The sequence below is a fragment of the Camellia sinensis genome, chromosome 3, assembly GCF_055761805.1.
Source record: "Camellia sinensis isolate YWXY chromosome 3, ASM5576180v1, whole genome shotgun sequence".
In the NCBI taxonomy this organism is placed as follows: Eukaryota; Viridiplantae; Streptophyta; class Magnoliopsida; order Ericales; family Theaceae; genus Camellia; species Camellia sinensis.
Genome location: NC_138963.1, coordinates 161,629,918 through 161,635,917, shown reverse-complemented (window position 1 = coordinate 161,635,917; position 6,000 = coordinate 161,629,918).

The window sequence follows — 6,000 nt, the reverse complement described above, 5'->3', positions numbered from 1 at the left end:
TTTGGGGCTTTCGATCAAAATAGAATGCCATAGTTGAATAATGCTCAGAGAATGAGTTTGGAAAGAAAATGATGTTTACTTGGGCATTAACGGCATTATTTTACTTAATGTATTTGTTGGAATAAAACCAGCACGGTTAGAAATGGACCTTGAGAGGTTACTAAACGTGATTGTGATATGAAAACTAGTGTAGTTGTTCATATTTGATAAAATGTGGAATATGATTTGTTTCAAATGTTGGGAATCATGAAAGATTCCAAGTTATAGTTATATGTTGGATTGTATATCCATGTTATTATCTTTTAATTAATATGTTAGAGATAACTATTTTGGCTATCGGTGAAAATTTACTATGTTGCATTTAAATGAGGGATTTCTTGGAAGGATGAGAAATGATGAAACTTTGGCAGTTCGATATATAACATGTTATAAATTTGTCTTGAAATGACTAAATTTGGAATGTTGATTAACATGTGGAGACTATATGAATATGGATATGGTTGTATTATCTTTTGGAATTGTATTAGAAATTATATTGAAATGAAAAATGAGAATTTTGATCAAAATGATAATATTTAATAAGTAGGGATTTTCTACACTCTAATATAGTTTTTAACTTAGTTATTTGCTATTGTGTATAGATGATGAGATTTGATTGTGGTTTGGACAAGTCTAAGATTTGGGTGTGAAATGAAAAGGAAGGTTTTTGATGTATAAGAGATAAATGAGTGTGGAGTTTGAATATAAGATCTTGGTGTACCAAAATAGTTGATTTTGGGTGTTTGGGTCAATAATGGAAAAAGGGAGATTTTTGCCCTAATTTGATAAAATGGTTATTTTATATAAATAATTGGAATTAACATTGAATATGTTGAATTGAATGGTTATTGATATAGATGGTGATATTGGATATGTATTATCTCACCTACGGAAATTTTGAATAAACTATTTATTCCGATATTGAACATAAATTGGAAATAAATGTATTGGGCTATCGGTGGAGGATAGCTATGATTGTTGTAGAAATTGTATGAGGATTAGGCGATATAATGCTAATCTATTGTTGGTTGTCATTGAATATGACCATGTTATAAATACATTGCATATGTATGTTTATTGGGAGAAGAAAGAGGATGTACTTCATATATGACCATGTTATAAATACATTGTATATATATGTTTATTTGGGAGGAAAAAGGGGATGTACTCTATATATAATTATGTTTATAAATACATTGCATATGTATATTATTGCATATGTAATTTACGATTTTAAAATTACAAAATTAACAATTGTGATTTTATGTTTTTTTTTAATCTATAATGTTTTTTTTTTGTAAAATATATAATTATTTTGTTATGAAATGAGATTTGTGTGTTTTTTTTTTTTTTAATGTATAATATTTGTTATATAGTTACTTTGTTATGAGATAAAATTTAGGAAGGAGATAAATATTATGAGAGATTTTAGAAACTTGTAATTCAAAATTTTAGGTTGTTTTTTATTTTAGAGTTCTCACAAACGTTTTCACTAGAAACTCCATTTTCCATTATAATATATATATAGATATATATAGATAGATTTAATAAGAATTTATATTTGTTTTAGATATTTTTTTAATATACAAATTATTTTTTTAGAATTTTTATAAAAATAATTTAATAATCCCATCACTAACCATAGTGTATGGGTGAAGTTGAAAATAGTGTAACAATAGGTATGGGAGAAGACAAAAAGACTTATAGGTTGGAGAAATCAATAAATATTGAGGTTTTTTTTTTTAATTAAAAAATTAGAAAATTAAGATTGAGATATTAGAGCTCCCACAATTTGTGGGTTAAAAACCTCATTTTCTTTATATAATACTAGCATATCACCCGTGCTATGCACGGGATTAAATTTAAAAAAAAAAAAAAAAAAAAAAACCATTCATAGTTATGTTAAACATATTTTTAAATTGTTAGCATAAAATATATGTAATTTTAAAAGAAAATATTGACATTGCATAATTAAAGTAATAAAAATAAGAATTTATTATATTTGTTCGAAATTCACTGAATAAGTAAAACAAAAAATAACTAAAATCTAAATTGTTGTGGGCCTTCCATCAGCATTCCTGCATTGTCAACATGATAGTTAGTATCATAATTAATGAACAATACATATATTATGTATTTATAAAATGTTATAAAGTAAAAAAGTTATACTTACATTTTTTTTTTTTACTTTCTGAAGGATATAGACATTCTTCAGACCAATCTATATGTAAAACAAAGGTGACGCACGGTGCACAATCTAGTTGACGTGGCATTGTTGGTACAGGTATGATAAATGCATAGGCACGGTCTTGGCATAACGCAATATAATTTTTAATCATTCTAACACCATTATCCTATAAAATTTTGGAATTATAAGTTTGTGTTTGAAAAAGTAAGAATAAGTTATTTATAATAAATTTTATAACTTCCTACCTTTGATCTCATATTCTTCAAATATGATGGTTGACATCGCAAAATAAACTTTGCCCGTTTATCTTGAACAGTGAGATTTATTGAACCAGTACTGTCTTTGACCACAAGGTTAACATTGTATCTTATCAACCAAAAAAAAAAAGGACGCTTGTTAAAAGGAAATATTGTACCTAATAAAAAATTAAAACACTAATTAAGTTTGAATTATTATTGTACATAGTAATTATTTACCTAAAGAAAATTACCTTGTTATAATATCAATATCATCATGTAGGCAGTGACGACAAACAATGTGACCACAATAATATTCAACTTTTTGATAGCAACTTTTGTACAAATCAATCCAAAGGTTGTCAACATCAATTTGTTTGATGTACCCAAGTATTCGAAAATATGAGACCTACAAAATATTTGAAAAAACATAAATTAATCTCTTTATAAACAAATTATATACATATCGTTTAATTTTCATTAATTGGGATGATAACAATTATTACCTTTGGCATGGGTGCAAAATCACGTATTCGAATTCTTTTGGCATTTGATATTATCAATGACTGTGAAATTGAGAATCCAAAAATTTTATGCTTGTTCTTAATGTATACAATTATCTATATATTTACAATTATTTACAATTAACTTTAATCATTCAACTAATTACAATCACATTTTTATTTTTGTGAGAGTTTATATTTATCTAACTTTAATCATATTAAAAAATTAAAAAATTAAAAATAAAATTAAAATAGTAAATAAAAATATTAAATAACATTAAAAATTAGTTAATCACATTTTTTTAACTATTAAACTAACTACAATCACATTAAAAAAAGAATCATTCAACTAATTACAATCACATTTTTATTTTTGTAAGAGTTTATATTTATCTAACTTTAATCATATTAAAAAATTAAAAATAAAATTAAAATAGTAAATAAAAAGATTAAATAACGTTAAAAATTAGTTAATCACATTTTTTTTAACTATTAAACTAACTACAATCACATTAAAAAAAGAATCATTCAACTAATTACAATCACATTTTTATTTTTGTGAGAGTTTATATTTATCTAACTTTAATCATATTAAAAAAATTAAAAATAAAATTAAAATAGTAAATAAAAAGATTAAATAACATTAAAAATTAGTTAATCACATTTTTTAACTATTAAACTAACTACAATCACATTAAAAAAAGAATCATTCAATTAATTATAATCATATTTTAAAAATAAAATTAAAACGGTAAATAAAAAGATTAAATAACATTAAAAATTAGTTAATCACATTTTTTTTAACTATTAAACTAACTACAATCACATTAAAAAAAAGAATCATTCAACTAATTACAATCACATTTTTATTTTTGTGAGAGTTTATATTTATCTAACTGTAATCATATTAAAAAATTGAAAAATTAAAAATAAAATTAAAATAGTAAATAAAAAGATTAAACAACATTAAAAATTAGTTAATCACATTTTTTTAACTATGAAACTAACTAAAATCACATTAAAAAAAAAATCATTCAACTAATTATAATCATATTTTTAAAATAAAATTAAAACAGTAAATAAAAAGATTAAATAACATTAAAAATTAGTTAATCACATTTTTTTAACTATTAAACTAACTACAATCACATTAAAAAAAAGAATCATTCAACTAATTACAATCACATTTTTATTTTTGTGAGAGTTTATATTTATCTAACTTTAATCATATTAAAAAATTGAAAAATTAAAAATAAAATTAAAATAGTAAATAAAAAGATTAAATAACATTAAAAATTAGTTAATCACATTTTTTTAACTATTAAACTAACTACAATCACATTAAAAAAAAGGAATCATTCAACTAATTATAATCATATTTTTAAAAATAAAATTAAAACAGTCAATAAAAAGATTAAATAACATTAAAAATTAGTTAATCACATTTTTTTAACTACTAAACTAACTACAATCACATTAAAAAAAAGAATCATTCAACTAATTATAATAACATTTTTCTTTTTGTGAGAGTTTATATTTATCCAACTTTAATCATATTAAAAAATTAAAAATAAAATTAAAATAATAAATAAAAAGATTCAAAAATAAAATCAAAAAAACCATTGAACAATATTAAAACCATAAACAAAAGAAATAGTTAAGAAGGAGAAATTATAATCACATTTTTCTTTTTGTGAGGGTTTATAAAAAGATTAAATAACATTAAAAGGTAAGGAGAAAACAAAAATAACACTTACTGTTTGCATACGTAGTCACTGAAGTTGGAAGTATAGAAGTGAGAACTAAAGAAGGAGAAAGCAAAAAGGAAAATCATTGTTAATATTAAAACAGTAAACAAAAGAAAAAGTTAAGAAGGGAAAAACAAAAATAACACTTACTGTTTGCATACGTAGTCACTGAAGTTGAAAGTATGAAAGTGAGAACTCAAGGAGAAAGCAAAAAAGAAAATCACTGTTTACAAAAAGTATGTGAAAAGTTAAGAAAAATATGTGTATTGGAGAAGTTATAAAGGTTTGAAAGAATTTAATAAGTGTCTTTTTTTTTTCAAAAAATAAAACAAAAAAATTAAGAGGGAAAAAAATTAAGAGCCATTTACACAATAGTTACATGGGTCTCTTGGGGATGCAAAAAAATTTATATCTATTTTTAACCCATAAATTTTTGTGGAGTTCCAATATAATATTGGGGTTGCTTGGTGATTGGTTCAAAGATTATAATTACACTATTGATAAATGGAGGAGACCAAAACACTTATTAAATTCTCTCTTAATTTTTTTTTTTCTGAATGTAATCATGGTGTCAATGGCTCTTAATTTTTTTCTCTCTTAATTTTTTTGTTTTGTTTTTTGAAAAAAAAAATACTTATTAAATTCTTTCAATATAATTTTTTTAAAAAAACACTTATTAAATTCTTTCAATATAATTTTTAAACACTTATTAAATTCTTTCAATATAATTTTTTTCTCTCTTAATTTTTTTGTTTTTTTTTTTCTGAATGTAATCATGGTGGCAATGGCTCTTAATTTTTTTCTCTCTTAATTTTTTTGTTTTTTTTTGAAAAAAAAATAACACTTATTAAATTCTTTCAATATAATATTGGGATTGCTTAGAGGGTGGGGAAATAAAACAATAAATGAAATGAGAGAGAGAGAGGCCACGCCACCACTTTTGCTTCAATAAATCAAATGTGAGAGAGAGAGACCCCAAGAGACCAAAACACTTATTAAATTCTTTCAATATAATTTTTTTCTCTCTTAATTTTTTTGTTTTTTTTTCTGAATGTAATCATGGTGTCAATAAAATTAAAATAATAAATTCTTTTGAAAATTAAAAAAAAACACTTATTAAATTCTTTCAATATAATTTTTTTAAAAAAACACTTATTAAATTCTTTCAATATAATTTTTAAACACTTATTAAATTCTTTCAATATAATTTTTTATTTTTTAAAAAAAACACTTATTAAATTCTTTCAATATAATTTTTAAACACTTATTAAATTCTTTAAATATAA